The sequence below is a fragment of the Triturus cristatus genome, chromosome 5_2 (genome assembly GCF_964204655.1).
Source record: "Triturus cristatus chromosome 5_2, aTriCri1.1, whole genome shotgun sequence".
Classification (NCBI taxonomy): domain Eukaryota; kingdom Metazoa; phylum Chordata; class Amphibia; order Caudata; family Salamandridae; genus Triturus; species Triturus cristatus.
In genome coordinates this window covers 552,116,675-552,133,401 of record NC_140588.1, presented here as the reverse complement: position 1 = coordinate 552,133,401, position 16,727 = coordinate 552,116,675, and the positions used below count along the sequence as shown (strand labels likewise).

The 16,727-nt window shown below is 38.0% G+C and overlaps 5 non-coding genes across 5 annotated transcripts; 3 read left to right on the top strand and 2 right to left on the bottom strand.

The window, feature by feature from the left end:
* Nucleotides 1-9,018: 9,018 nt before the first annotated feature.
* Nucleotides 9,019-9,090, bottom strand: TRNAQ-UUG (transfer RNA glutamine (anticodon UUG)). Its single transcript has one exon. It is a non-coding gene; the product is annotated as a tRNA-Gln (tRNA).
* A 1,549-nt stretch (nucleotides 9,091-10,639) lies between these two features.
* TRNAQ-CUG (transfer RNA glutamine (anticodon CUG)) lies at nucleotides 10,640-10,711 on the top strand. Its single transcript has one exon. It is a non-coding gene; the product is annotated as a tRNA-Gln (tRNA).
* An 825-nt stretch (nucleotides 10,712-11,536) lies between these two features.
* Nucleotides 11,537-11,608, bottom strand: TRNAQ-UUG (transfer RNA glutamine (anticodon UUG)). Its single transcript has one exon. It is a non-coding gene; the product is annotated as a tRNA-Gln (tRNA).
* A 1,548-nt stretch (nucleotides 11,609-13,156) lies between these two features.
* Nucleotides 13,157-13,228, top strand: TRNAQ-CUG (transfer RNA glutamine (anticodon CUG)). The gene has a single exon. It is a non-coding gene; the product is annotated as a tRNA-Gln (tRNA).
* A 2,445-nt stretch (nucleotides 13,229-15,673) lies between these two features.
* TRNAQ-CUG (transfer RNA glutamine (anticodon CUG)) lies at nucleotides 15,674-15,745 on the top strand. The gene has a single exon. It is a non-coding gene; the product is annotated as a tRNA-Gln (tRNA).
* Nucleotides 15,746-16,727: the final 982 nt, after the last annotated feature.

The following is a 16,727-nucleotide window of genomic DNA, read 5'->3' as shown; positions in this document are numbered from 1 at the left end:
GAGAACGAAGGGGTTACCACCTCCTCGATTCCATGGATGAGCAAGAATTAGCCAGATCAGCCGTTCACTGGATTGACAGTCCTGAAAAATACGGTGATGAGACCGTAGCACACACGTTTTTTAATCTCAGTGCAGATGAACAACGTTTAGCTGGAATATATATGATTCAGCAACTCCTCATATTATATAAGAGCCAACATGCTGACCCTGGTCCTTTACCTGATATATTAACGGAACTACTCACGAACAGATGGAGAGGTTCTAGTAACAAGCTAATTAAAGAGATATTAGTGTCACGTAAGCAGTATGTCCTTTTTGTAAGTCCGGATTCTCTCTCGCTGCCCCGCAGAGAAAGAGCGCCGTACTATATGGATAGACAAAATCCTTTACGAGAAGTGCACCCAATAAAAGGCGAAGACAATGAGTTTCACCGTGTATTTGTTTACACACCCATATCAAAAATGGAATTATTAGAAATGAAGAAAGTAGTACCTAGTCATGACAAAGACCCAGCGGGTTTCCACCGAGAAATTAAAGACATGTTACTAATGGGAGAGTACACCTTTCCTGATATTATGACGATATTAAAGGTGCTTTTGCCTGCTGGCATTTATGAAAAACTGAAAGAAAAAGAGTGGGAAGTGGGAGACCAAAAGATAGACTGGACAGCATTAGCAGAGGAAGAAAGGGGCCGAACTGCAGGTTCAGGGCTCGGGGATAAAGTTAAACTGTTACCAGGTTTACTAGTACAGGTACTGCCACGTTTATTAACTACAAAAAAAGGAAGATTGGGGTGCAATCACAGCCTGCAAACAAAAGCAAGATGAAGACACAAGCGATTATTATGCTCGATTTGAAAAATGTTTTGGTATAAATAGTGGTATAAAAGCAAGTAGTGACTCATATCCACATTTATTTGAGACAAAATTAGTGGAAAATGCATTGCCTCCAGTAAAGAATAGAATATTGAAATTCGAGAGTACCTGGCAAAGTAACACTCCGTCGCAAATGCTACAAATGTTACAGTATCATCACAATAGAATTAGGGATGAACAAGAACACGAGCATAGACGCATGAAGGATACAAAAATGAAAATGCTAGTTTCTCAGACAGTACCAGCAGATGGTCACAAAAAGGGTGTGACACATTCTGGTGATTCTGCAGTTCCTGTAAAGGGAACCTGCAATTACTGTAAACAACTAGGCCATTATGTACACGATTGTTCAGTCCTGAAACGTAATATAGCTACAGGCATTGCAAAGGAGAGACCACGATTAGTTAGACAAGATCAGAATGAACAAGGAGCTATGCAGCATGGACAGTCCATGCCAGTTCAGCAACAGTCCATGCCAGCTTCACAGCAACCCATACAGTTTGTGCCAGCTGCACCACCGTTGCCTGCTACTGCCACACAAACCACAACACGACAAATGTATCAGACTGCACAGTATGAATACCCTGAGTATCAGCGTTACGCATGAACCAGCCTAGAGAGGGAAGTTGACTTACCGCTTATCGAGATTCCTGTAGATCAAGAAGGACCTTATGTACATAGTGAATTATTAGGTCAGGATAGAAAATTCTTACTCGATACAGGGGCAAGTCGAACAACCATAAAACGTAGTGAAGTTCCAGGGGCACCCCTCTCAGGCTCTCAAAATGTTTCCCTTGATTTTTCAGGAAAACCTATTGTTAATGAAGTATCACAGCCTCTACCACTTACGATAGGACCTTTGACACGAACTACAGATTTATTGCTTACTAAATCATGCCCAGAAAATCTGTTAGGAATTAAAACTCTGAAAGCACTAGGAGCCATAATATGTTGTTCTCCGGAAGGAGTAAGGTTGTTTTTGCGTGATTTTAAAGGTCACTATGTGTCTAGAGACATGGATCCCCGACTACAGACTTTACCAGTACATCTATGGGTACAAGGCCCTACGGATGTTGGCTGCATGAACATTACACCCTATCGAGTCACACTGAAAGCAGGAGTGGTACTACCACGAATGCGACAATACAAGTTACCGCATGATGCTGTAGTGGCTTTGCTGAAAATCATTGATGAGCTGATTGCCCAGGGAGTAGTTGTAGAAACAGACTCCAATGTATGTAATTCACCGATAATTCCGATTCTTAAACGAACTGATCCTACTGCCCCACCAGTGTACCGATTGGTTATTGATTTGCGTGAACTAAACAAGTGTATTGTACCACAATTCCCTGTGGTCCCTGATATATCATCATTGTTGACAGCAATTGATTCCGAAGCAACATTTTTTACTGTAATCGATCTCAAGAATGCCTTTTTCAGCGTCCCAATAGATCCGGAAAGCCAATACTTGTTCGGATTCAGTTTAAATGGGCGCAGCTTTAAATTCTCACGCGCTCCCCAAGGATTCACAGAAAGCCCCAGCATCTACAGCCAAGCACTGAAACGAGAACTTGACAGTATCCACATGCCAGTCAATACTGCACTGCTTCAATATGTCGATGATCTGCTGATCACAGCGAGAAGCGAGCCAGAATGTGAAAAAGCTTCTCTGACAGTTTTACATTTCCTAGCCGACAAGGGGCACAAGGTGTCTCCTTCTAAGCTGCAATTCTGTGTCCAGCGAGTTATTTATCTTGGTCACTCGCTGTCCAAGGAGGGAAGGCAGCTTACACCAGATCGCATCCAGTTAATTGCTAACATGTCAATACCCCAGACACAAAAGGAGGTGCGGGCTTTCATAGGCCTCACTTCATATTGTAGGCAGTGGATCCCTCAGTACGCATTTCTAGCAAAACCACTCATTCAGTTAACCACACAGGAGGCAGCCACATCGACTGTTCTCCCTTGGACTCAGGAACATACACAAGCTTTTGAAAGCCTAAAGGAAGCTTTATGTCAAGCACCTGTTTTAGCAACACCATATTATAGCAAACATTTTACACTCTTTGTTACAGAACGCGAAGGTACTGCCTTGTCAGTACTCACTCAGGATCAAGCAGGGTCACGCAAGCCATGTGCTTATTTTTCCAGTACATTAGATCCCGTAGCTCAGGCTTTGCCTGCATGCCTGAAATCAGTGGCAGCGACAGCTTTAGCAATCAGACAAAGCGATGCCATAGTATTAGGACACCCATTGACAGTACAAGTACCACATGCAGTAGAGGTTCTTGTGAACCGAACACAAACACAACACTTGACCATAGCAAGACTTACCGGTTATGAACTGACATTGTTTCAACCACACATAGAGATCCGACGGTGTAATACATTGAATCCTGCTACACTATTACCTGTAATTGGAACAGACCCACTAGCTCATGATTGTGTTGAAATCATTGAAATAAAGACGAAACCTAGACTAGACTTGACAGACGTTCCATTGTTAGATCCAGACCTGACGTTGTATGTAGAGGGATCGTGCATGAGAACAAGTACAGGAGATTTAGTGGCCGCGTATGCAGTCACAACAGACACTGAAGTTATTGAGACAAATTGTATAGATACTTTGTCAGCCCAAGCAGCAGAACTTATTGCTCTAACACAAGCCTGTATTCAAGCCACAAATAAGAAAGTTTATATATACACTGACTCACGTTATGCATTCGGAGTTGTACACGACTTCGGCGTGCTGTGGCGAGAGAGAGGTTATTTAACCTCCCATGGTGCCCACATTCAGCACGGACCCCTCATTCATGCTTTGTTAGACGCAATACATCTACCCACTGCTATATCGATTATGAAATGTAAAGCACACACGAAGGTTACTGATATCATTTCTCAAGGCAATGATTTAGCTGACAGAACAGCTAAACAGACTGCTCAGAATCGCACATTAGACATGACAAAGCCAATAGTTCAGACACCAACACAGTGTATGACAATTAAGGATCCCGCACTTGACGTAATTGACATACAGACACATGCCACAGCAGAAGAAATAAAGAAGTGGACTGAACTAGGAGGGATCCAGACAGATCAAGGATGGATGACGAAGGAGAAATCTGTATGGTTTCTCCCTGATTCCATGGTTCAGGCCATTATAGCTACAGTTCACAGTCCAGCACATTTAGGAGAGAAGGCTATGCTAGACAGCATTCAGCACATTTGGTTCAACAAACATTTACGAGCAGCAGCTAAACAAAAAGTTCGTACCTGTATGATATGTTGTCAGTTTAATCCAGGAAAGAGTGTTCCCGTAGAGCAGGGTGGATTTCAGCCTCCTGACCATCCTTTTGAAGTCCTCCAGATGGATTATATTCAGATGGAACGTTGTCGAGGATTCAAATATGTTCTCGTAGTTGTCTGCGCTCTCTCCCGTTGGACAGAGGCGTATCCCGTATCAGATTACACTGCCCCGACTACTGCCAAGCAGCTAGTTCGAGAATTCTTCCCACGGTACGGTTTACCACGTGTTGTATATTCAGATAACGGCCAGCCTTTCTCATCCGAATTAATGAAACATGTCTCACTTTTGTTGGGATATCAGTGGAAATTCCACTGTGTCCGACACCCCGAGGCAGCAGGTCTCGTGGAACGACATAATCAACTTTTAAAAATCAGATTGTCTAAAATATGTCAGGAAAAAGGGGTGGACTGGATAGTAGCCTTACCAGTTGCGCTATTTTACATGAGGATGGTAGCACACTCTCGAACAGGGCTATCCCCTTATGAAGTGATCTTTGGTAGACCACCGAATATGTGGGGGACGCCTATACCCCGTAAAATAACTGATGTTGACTGTAATATGCTGACAGATTACCTGGCTTCCTTGATGTCTGCACTACAATCTTGTCGTTCACAGGTAGTCGCAGCTTTTCCCGACAACACCGAGGTGAAACCTCATGATGTAATTCCCGGCGATTATGTTCTCGTCAGGAATTTCGATCGGAAAACCCAACTGGAGCCAAGGTGGAGGCTTCCTAAGTTGGTCCTGCTGACGACCAGAACAGCTGTGAAGATCGAAGGGAGAAAAGGCTGGGTGCATTCCAGCCATATCAAGAAATTTCATGGACTTCCTCCTGACACAAACAGTACTCCCCGTGTGTCTTCCCCCATTGACTCAAAGCTACCTTTGGCTGAGGCCAGTAGCACCGAACTCTATAAGCAGAAACTCAGGTCCAGATCTAAACTGTCGGACGATTTGATTGTTTAAGTCCTCTCCAAGGTGAAGCGGTTGAATCTGTCCCGACATGTATCCCTTAGGTCTGAATGATGTAGAGTCCAGAATCATAATGAAACGACATGCTTATTGTAAATTACTGCGTAGCCACTGTATTGTGACTTTATTAATTTTGTTTTCCTTGAGTTTTTTAATAGTTACTGCAAGCATATTGTTGCATATGTATTATCCTGTTTCTAAACGTGCTTTCAATATAACTGATGAACATTCTTTTAGTGAATTACCCCCACATGAGTTGTCCTATAGACTTGCGCTGCGCAATAACACATTCATTAGTATGTTACATCATTCCCATCAGACTAGTAATGCCACCAATTGTTGGGTGTGTGGCCGACTCCCTCCCTATCAGAATAACAAAGGAGTTCTGCCTTTCTTTCCACATCCGTTCACACACAATGGCTCCTGTGGAGCATGGTTTAGTTTATTAAATTCCATAGACCCAGACACAGCAGTTTATCAACAACATTGGATATGGGGAAATCTGAATCTAGTTTTATTCAAAGTCTGTCACCCTAATAAGGAGGGTCACCCCAGTAGAACAGGAACTGATTTAGAAAATGAAGTGTATAAATTAGGTAATTTTACGCCTAATCTTATGATTTTGAATGTCAAAACCGAAGTTGAACTAATTCTACCCACTATGTCAGTATTTCCAGTTAAGGGTGAATTATGTGTAAGAAAAGTTGGTTCCATACACATGGGCCATAGCCAATGCGTTACTACAGTAGAATATAGTGATCAAGGTAAATCTTCATTTAGAGCTTCTCGCCATTCTTACTTTATATGTGGTCAGACTGCATATATGCGTCTGCCTCTAGATTGGGATGGTACCTGTTACATAGCATTCCTTTTGCCACCTGTTTTTCTAGCTCCCCCTGATTATTATCGAAATGTTCATTTAGTACACAATAGAGAGCGAAGAGATCTCCCAGTTGTCGATTATACTGAGACGGCATGGGACAAGTATGTAGATTTCAATAAAGGTATCTTTCCCTATATAGGTACCATATCAAATAGTAAGCTGATACGCAGACTCACCAAGACTCTTGAAGCTGTAGTAAACGAGACTATAGCCGCCCTAGGCAATCTGACAGAGGAACAATCAGTGATGAGAATTGTTGTTCTCCAGAATCGTCTTGTCCTTGACGTCATCCTGGCCGATAGGGGCGGAGCTTGCAGGGTCATCGGATCCAGCTGCTGCATATTCATACCAGAAAATTCGCCATCTGTATATAAAGCTATAACACGCCTTCATAAGATTGTAAGCCAGATACACGAAAATCCAGGCACTTGGACGTGGTCCGGGTGGTTTTGGAGTGTGATATCAGCCTGGGGATGGAGAGTTCTATCCTTCCTAGGTATTGGCCTTCTTATGCTCTTCAGTTGTTGTTTATGCCTGCAATGTGGACCAGCGATTTGTGGTCTGTGTGCCACATCATGCATTCCATATCACAGTTCTCGTTCAAAATACCGGAAGAAGAAGGAAGAAGAAATGATGCTCCATGAGCAAATCGATGGAATGATGAAGATTGATATCTCTTGAAGGGCAAGTAGGGGACAAGGAGGGAATGTGGAAATGTGGATTTTCCTGATCAGTTATGTCCCCTATCTTGGACCCCAACGGTTCTATATGCATGTTACAAGTACATGTATGTTCCCTCCAGTTCCAGTTTCTAAGAACGCAAATATATGTGTGTCTACCGTCGACATGTTCTCTGTCAGATCCGCCATCAATGGGCTGGATATTCGATTCCTAAGTATGAAAGGCCACCGACTTTATATGGCTAAGTTACTCCATTTTTACAGTTCAGGCAAGTAGGCCCGATTCTGTCCTCAAAGCCTTTCCCTGCTCTCTGTCTCTGACAGCTTCAGCTTGAGCTCGCATCTGTATCCATGAACTTTGTCCTACTCCCTGTGCAGCTAACGGTGCCTGCCTTGGCCAGTTTTCGCCTGCCTGCCAAGAAGCTGTATTTCACCTTCGAATTATCTATTTTGCTCTCTAGCCGATGCATTCCTGTCTAGTGATTTAGGTAAACATTTCCTTTAGCTCACAAGCAAAGGACTCAGCCCTTCCGTCCTCCTGCAAATGATTCATAGCCCTGTTGCCATGGAAAGTTTTCTGCCTCTCGCATCTCATATAGACACTTAGGCGTTTGTGCACGCACACAGTCAGTATAGACTAGATTCTGTCCGAGAGTCCTTCCTTGTGGATAACATAGTTCTCTAAACATAGGATGTTAGATATGATTTGGGATTAGGTTGACTTGACCCCCCAGACTTCTCGTCTCCACATGTAGAGCTAAATGTCAAGTCCCTTCACCCCCTAGTTGCACGTCACTCACACGTCATGCTGCTGCGCGCGCATCTATGCCAAGTATTATCTTATAGATCCACCTATGTCTGATAATCCTAACCAATCATGTTTCTTTTATTCCTTATTACGCCTAGTTTCGATTACGTACCTGTTTTGTCACTTTTCTTATCAAATGTTACGCCTTCTACATTCGTTTCATTGTAATGTACTTATTATAAAAATGCATGTCTGTCAATAAAGTATTGTACTTCACTTCCTGAACCCTCGTGGTGACGGAACCTGAAGGCCGCGACTCGAGTCGGCCATTTTGAGTGGAATAAAGCCCATTTAGAAAACCTCTTATACCACGGATTCTGCCTCTTGTTATTTCGAGCTATTTTATTTTATTTCAAGATCCCGTATGAAATTCAGTCCGGTAAAGAAGATTTTATTTACCACATAACTCCAATAACTCGAGAATATTGAGAATACTTTTCAGCCCCGTCCAGATCCTTTTTGGTGATGGAAATATTCTCCCTTTGACTCGAGTTATTGGAATAAATCCCTTTATGAATCTGATACCACAGACTCAGCCTCTTGCTTTATGCATGATCTTATTGATATCTGAAAAATTATGACAGCGTGATATTTTATTTACCACAGTGTAATGGTTAGCACTCTGGACTCTGAATCCAGCGATCCGAGTTCAAATCTCGGTGGGACCTACTACAATTATGAGATTCACTGTTTAACTCATTTTTTAGAATTTGGTCTAGAAAAAACATAATATCAATGTTTTATACTGATGCGTATGAACGCATAAGTATGTATAGATGCATACATTTCTTTATCCGTCTAGATAGCTGTTAGACAATATGAACATATCAATTATTCATTAACATAAATATTGAAGCTGAACCTAGAAACTGTTCTTTCACATCCACATTGTAAACATGAGTTTATTTTCCTTTCTCATCTATATGGCCAGTAATGAGATAGTTCATTTTTGCTGATTTCTTAGCTGACAACATGCTGGACTTACACAGTGCATTTCATTGTGAATGTCTTTAAAAGTGAATTTCAGATTCACACCTTTGACATGTCTTTCAAAAGATTCAACTTTTTTGGTTGTGGATTTACTGTTGAAAATCAGTGTGTAAAATCTTTGTACGTCTGAATTTCAAGATTATTATTCAAACTGCACATCTTCGGTCCCCGTAATACAAAGTTTGACTCCTCAAGTTTTGTTTTAATGAATGCTTTGCAATGAAAAAGTTCCTTGTTCGCCTTAACAATAACAGTAAGATTTTAAAAAGTAATGTCTTGCATCAGGCCCCTGTGATGAGTTTGAGAAACCAGAGTGAGTTTGTAAAATCTCTCATTATTTTGAGCCATTTAGTTTCCAGGTATTGTAAAATTTCTATTATTTGCTCACATCTAATAAACTTTTAGAGTATAATCAATAAATTAATTGTTCACCCTACCGGTATTAGATATGTGATATTAATGAATACACTTGAAAGAAAATGATTTGGTCAAGAGTCATAAAATGGTCCCACCGAGATTTGAACTCGGATCATTGGATTCAAAGTCCAAAGTGCTAACCATTACACCATGGAACCTCCCATGTGAAAGGAGCATAAACTGCTGCAGGAATGTGGAAATGTCAAAGTTTTTAATATTCTACTGTCAAAGAGAAACTGTATTGGATTGCTTTCCTATTCTGGTAAACTTTTGCATATTGAACTATGTTGGGGAAGGATGTTGCCCAAAAGACTCAAATAACGTTATAACTCTGTTGAACAGTAGTTTTTATGTGAGATAATATTTTTCAATGAAAGATAAGTTGCCCACTGAGGCAAATCTCTTCTGTCAAAATGGAAAGCTCACCCTGGTACGGGAGGGTGGATGGTGTCATGGTTAGCACTCTGGACTCTGAAAACAGGGATCTGAGTACAAATTTCAGTGGGACTTATCTGAACTTTACAATTTTCTTTTCCATTCAGTTCTTAGAAGTTTTATTTGGAACAACATCACATTTACTTATAAACATGTAAAAATCAACCTGTACATATGTATCTCTGTATATATAGCTATATGTCTCTGTATATTTATAGGAAAATATAAACATATAGATTATAAAAATAAATATAATTAGTGGAGGTGAAAATCATGAACAGTTGTTGCCTCTCAGCATTTGAAACATGAGTTTCTACTTCTTTCTCTTTTATATGTCCTGAAATTGAGATAGTCACTTTTTACTCAGTATTGATCCAACAATACAGTTTATGTATATAAAGCATATCATATGATTTGTGAACAATGTTCAAAAATTAGAATTTGATCAGTACCTGTGATGCCTCCGACCAAAAGCTTATATTTTACGATTGGAGATCAACTGTTGTAAATCAGCATGAAAAACATTTTCTTTTCACGATTTCCATACTAATATAAAACAACATTTTTACTAGCTGAATGAGATCATCATTTGGGTTCCTCTATGTTTGATTGAAGAAAACTTCTCATTCAAAATGTGCTATTTTCGCCTTATCAATAGCGGGAAAGCTTAAAAAAGTGATGCTGTGAATCACCCATCTGAAATGCGTTTGAGAAAATCAGAATATGATTTTATAATGGCTAACTACTTTGTGAAGAAATTTGATGTCAAAGTATTTTAAAGTTTGTATTGATGTAACTTGTTCAAGCTGATGGACATTTTGAAAGCATTCAATAATTGACTATTTCAACCTACTGGTGTTGGATTTGAGCTATCAATGAACAAAGATGAAGAAATGGAAAAGCTCAAGAGTAATAAAAAAAAGTCCCTCCAAGGTTTCAAATCGGATCATTGGATGCAAAGTCCAAATTGCCAACCATTGCTCTATGGAGCCACCCATGCAGGAGACAGAGACATTGCTTCAGTAGTCTGGAAATGTAGACTGTTTTATTATGCTACAGGCAAAGATGAACAGTGTGATATAACTTTTATATTCAGATAAACATTTGAATATTTAACACTTTTATAGAGAATATAGCTGAAAAGAATCAAATCACATTAAAGCTCTATCCACTATGACCATTCAAATGAGATATCTTTTTATCAATATAAGAGAAGGCCATCACTGATGCGCTCTCTTTTGTCTCAATGGAAAAGTCACTCTTGTGTGAGAGGGTTCCATGGTGTAATGGTTAGCACTCTGGACTCTGAATCCAGCGATCCGAGTTCAAATCTCGGTGGGACCTACTACAATTATGAGATTCACTGTTTAACTCATTTTTTAGAATTTGGTCTAGAAAAAACATAATATCAATGTTTTATACTGATGCGTATGAACGCATAAGTATGTATAGATGCATACATAGCTTTATCCGTCTAGATAGCTGTTAGACAATATGAACATATCAATTATTCATTAACATAAATATTGAAGCTGAACCTAGAAACTGTTCTTTCACATCCACATTGTAAACATGAGTTTATTTTCCTTTCTCATCTATATGGCCAGTAATGAGATAGTTCATTTTTGCTGATTTCTTAGCTGACAACATGCTGGACTTACACAGTGCATTTCATTGTGAATGTCTTTAAAAGTGAATTTCAGATTCACACCTTTGACATGTCTTTCAAAAGATTCAACTTTTTTGGTTGTGGATTTACTGTTGAAAATCAGTGTGTAAAATCTTTGTACGTCTGAATTTCAAGATTATTATTCAAACTGCACATCTTTGGTCCCCGTAATACAAAGTTTGACTCCTCAAGTTTTGTTTTAATGAATGCTTTGCAATGAAAAAGTTCCTTGTTCGCCTTAACAATAACAGTAAGATTTTAAAAAGTAATGTCTTGCATCAGGCCCCTGTGATGAGTTTGAGAAACCAGAGTGAGTTTGTAAAATCTCTCATTATTTTGAGCCATTTAGTTTCCAGGTATTGTAAAATTTCTATTATTTGCTCACATCTAATAAACTTTTAGAGTATAATCAATAAATTAATTGTTCACCCTACCGGTATTAGATATGTGATATTAATGAATACACTTGAAAGAAAATGATTTGGTCAAGAGTCATAAAATGGTCCCACCGAGATTTGAACTCGGATCATTGGATTCAAAGTCCAAAGTGCTAACCATTACACCATGGAACCTCCCATGCAAAAGGAGCATAAACTGCTGCAGGAATGTGGAAATGTCAAAGTTTTTAATATTCTACTGTCAAAGAGAAACTGTATTGGATTGCTTTCCTATTCTGGTAAACTTTTGCATATTGAACTATGTTGGGGAAGGATGTTGCCCAAAAGACTCAAATAACGTTATAACTCTGTTGAACAGTAGTTTTTATGTGAGATAATATTTTTCAATGAAAGATAAGTTGCCCCCTGAGGCAAATCTCTTCTGTCAAAATGGAAAGCTCACCCTGGTACGGGAGGGTGGATGGTGTCATGGTTAGCACTCTGGACTCTGAAAACAGGGATCTGAGTACAAATTTCAGTGGGACTTATCTGAACTTTACAATTTTCTTTTCCATTCAGTTCTTAGAAGTTTTATTTGGAACAACATCACATTTACTTATAAACATGTAAAAATCAACCTGTACATATGTATCTCTGTATATATAGCTATATGTCTCTGTATATTTATAGGAAAATATAAACATATAGATTATAAAAATAAATATAATTAGTGGAGGTGAAAATCATGAACAGTTGTTGCCTCTCAGCATTTGAAACATGAGTTTCTACTTCTTTCTCTTTTATATGTCCTGAAATTGAGATAGTCACTTTTTACTCAGTATTGATCCAACAATACAGTTTATGTATATAAAGCATATCATATGATTTGTGAACAATGTTCAAAAATTAGAATTTGATCAGTACCTGTGATGCCTCCGACCAAAAGCTTATATTTTACGATTGGAGATCAACTGTTGTAAATCAGCATGAAAAACATTTTCATTTCACGATTTCCATACTAATATAAAACAACATTTTTACTAGCTGAATGAGATCATCATTTGGGTTCCTCTATGTTTGATTGAAGAAAACTTCTCATTCAAAATGTGCTATTTTCGCCTTATCAATAGCGGGAAAGCTTAAAAAAGTGATGCTGTGAATCACCCATCTGAAATGCGTTTGAGAAAATCAGCATATGATTTTATAATGGCTAACTACTTTGTGAAGAAATTTGATGTCAAAGTATTTTAAAGTTTGTATTGATGTAACTTGTTCAAGCTGATGGACATTTTGAAAGCATTCAATAATTGACTATTTCAACCTACTGGTGTTGGATTTGAGCTATCAATGAACAAAGATGAAGAAATGGAAAAGCTCAAGAGTAATAAAAAAAGTCCCTCCAAGGTTTCAAATCGGATCATTGGATGCAAAGTCCAAATTGCCAACCATTGCTCTATGGAGCCACCCATGCAGGAGACAGAGACATTGCTTCAGTAGTCTGGAAATGTAGACTGTTTTATTATGCTACAGGCAAAGATGAACAGTGTGATATAACTTTTATATTCAGATAAACATTTGAATATTTAACACTTTTATAGAGAATATAGCTGAAAAGAATCAAATCACATTAAAGCTCTATCCACTATGACCATTCAAATGAGATATCTTTTTATCAATATAAGAGAAGGCCATCACTGATGCGCTCTCTTTTGTCTCAATGGAAAAGTCACTCTTGTGTGAGAGGGTTCCATGGTGTAATGGTTAGCACTCTGGACTCTGAATCCAGCGATCCGAGTTCAAATCTCGGTGGGACCTACTACAATTATGAGATTCACTGTTTAACTCATTTTTTAGAATTTGGTCTAGAAAAAACATAATATCAATGTTTTATACTGATGCGTATGAACGCATAAGTATGTATAGATGCATACATAGCTTTATCCGTCTAGATAGCTGTTAGACAATATGAACATATCAATTATTCATTAACATAAATATTGAAGCTGAACCTAGAAACTGTTCTTTCACATCCACATTGTAAACATGAGTTTATTTTCCTTTCTCATCTATATGGCCAGTAATGAGATAGTTCATTTTTGCTGATTTCTTAGCTGACAACATGCTGGACTTACACAGTGCATTTCATTGTGAATGTCTTTAAAAGTGAATTTCAGATTCTCACCTTTGACATGTCTTTCAAAAGATTCAACTTTTTTGGTTGTGGATTTACTGTTGAAAATCAGTGTGTAAAATCTTTGTACGTCTGAATTTCAAGATTATTATTCAAACTGCACATCTTTGGTCCCCGTAATACAAAGTTTGACTCCTCAAGTTTTGTTTTAATGAATGCTTTGCAATGAAAAAGTTCCTTGTTCGCCTTAACAATAACAGTAAGATTTTAAAAAGTAATGTCTTGCATCAGGCCCCTGTGATGAGTTTGAGAAACCAGAGTGAGTTTGTAAAATCTCTCATTATTTTGAGCCATTTAGTTTCCAGGTATTGTAAAATTTCTATTATTTGCTCACATCTAATAAACTTTTAGAGTATAATCAATAAATTAATTGTTCACCCTACCAGTATTAGATATGTGATATTAATGAATACACTTGAAAGAAAATGATTTGGTCAAGAGTCATAAAATGGTCCCACCGCGATTTGAACTCGGATCATTGGATTCAAAGTCCAAAGTGCTAACCATTACACCATGGAACCTCCCATGTGAAAGGAGCATAAACTGCTGCAGGAATGTGGAAATGTCAAAGTTTTTAATATTCTACTGTCAAAGAGAAACTGTATTGGATTGCTTTCCTATTCTGGTAAACGTTTGCATATTGAACTATGTTGGGGAAGGATGTTGCCCAAAAGACTCAAATAACGTTATAACTCTGTTGAACAGTGGTTTTTATGTGAGATAATATTTTTCAATGAAAGATAAGTTGCCCCCTGAGGCAAATCTCTTCTGTCAAAATGGAAAGCTCACCCTGGTACGGGAGGGTGGATGGTGTCATGGTTAGCACCCTGGACTCTGAAAACAGGGATCTGAGTACAAATTTCAGTGGGACTTATCTGAACTTTACAATTTTCTTTTCCATTCAGTTCTTAGAAGTTTTATTTGGAACAACATCACATTTACTTATAAACATGTAAAAATCAACCTGTACATATGTATCTCTGTATATATAGCTATATGTCTCTGTATATTTATAGGAAAATATAAACATATAGATTATAAAAATAAATATAATTAGTGGAGGTGAAAATCATGAACAGTTGTTGCCTCTCAGCATTTGAAACATGAGTTTCTACTTCTTTCTCTTTTATATGTCCTGAAATTGAGATAGTCACTTTTTACTCAGTATTGATCCAACAATACAGTTTATGTATATAAAGCATATCATATGATTTGTGAACAATGTTCAAAAATTAGAATTTGATCAGTACCTGTGATGCCTCCGACCAAAAGCTTATATTTTACGATTGGAGATCAACTGTTGTAAATCAGCATGAAAAACATTTTCATTTCACGATTTCCATACTAATATAAAACAACATTTTTACTAGCTGAATGAGATCATCATTTGGGTTCCTCTATGTTTGATTGAAGAAAACTTCTCATTCAAAATGTGCTATTTTCGCCTTATCAATAGCGGGAAAGCTTAAAAAAGTGATGCTGTGAATCACCCATCTGAAATGCGTTTGAGAAAATCAGCATATGATTTTATAATGGCTAACTACTTTGTGAAGAAATTTGATGTCAAAGTATTTTAAAGTTTGTATTGATGTAACTTGTTCAAGCTGATGGACATTTTGAAAGCATTCAATAATTGACTATTTCAACCTACTGGTGTTGGATTTGAGCTATCAATGAACAAAGATGAAGAAATGGAAAAGCTCAAGAGTAATAAAAAAAGTCCCTCCAAGGTTTCAAATCGGATCATTGGATGCAAAGTCCAAATTGCCAACCATTGCTCTATGGAGCCACCCATGCAGGAGACAGAGACATTGCTTCAGTAGTCTGGAAATGTAGACTGTTTTATTATGCTACAGGCAAAGATGAACAGTGTGATATAACTTTTATATTCAGATAAACATTTGAATATTTAACACTTTTATAGAGAATATAGCTGAAAAGAATCAAATCACATTAAAGCTCTATCCACTATGACCATTCAAATGAGATATCTTTTTATCAATATAAGAGAAGGCCATCACTGATGCGCTCTCTTTTGTCTCAATGGAAAAGTCACTCTTGTGTGAGAGGGTTCCATGGTGTAATGGTTAGCACTCTGGACTCTGAATCCAGCGATCCGAGTTCAAATCTCGGTGGGACCTACTACAATTATGAGATTCACTGTTTAACTCATTTTTTAGAATTTGGTCTAGAAAAAACATAATATCAATGTTTTATACTGATGCGTATGAACGCATAAGTATGTATAGATGCATACATAGCTTTATCCGTCTAGATAGCTGTTAGACAATATGAACATATCAATTATTCATTAACATAAATATTGAAGCTGAACCTAGAAACTGTTCTTTCACATCCACATTGTAAACATGAGTTTATTTTCCTTTCTCATCTATATGGCCAGTAATGAGATAGTTCATTTTTGCTGATTTCTTAGCTGACAACATGCTGGACTTACACAGTGCATTTCATTGTGAATGTCTTTAAAAGTGAATTTCAGATTCTCACCTTTGACATGTCTTTCAAAAGATTCAACTTTTTTGGTTGTGGATTTACTGTTGAAAATCAGTGTGTAAAATCTTTGTACGTCTGAATTTCAAGATTATTATTCAAACTGCACATCTTTGGTCCCCGTAATACAAAGTTTGACTCCTCAAGTTTTGTTTTAATGAATGCTTTGCAATGAAAAAGTTCCTTGTTCGCCTTAACAATAACAGTAAGATTTTAAAAAGTAATGTCTTGCATCAGGCCCCTGTGATGAGTTTGAGAAACCAGAGTGAGTTTGTAAAATCTCTCATTATTTTGAGCCATTTAGTTTCCAGGTATTGTAAAATTTCTATTATTTGCTCACATCTAATAAACTTTTAGAGTATAATCAATAAATTAATTGTTCACCCTACCAGTATTAGATATGTGATATTAATGAATACACTTGAAAGAAAATGATTTGGTCAAGAGTCATAAAATGGTCCCACCGCGATTTGAACTCGGATCATTGGATTCAAAGTCCAAAGTGCTAACCATTACACCATGGAACCTCCCATGTGAAAGGAGCATAAACTGCTGCAGGAATGTGGAAATGTCAAAGTTTTTAATATTCTACTGTCAAAGAGAAACTGTATT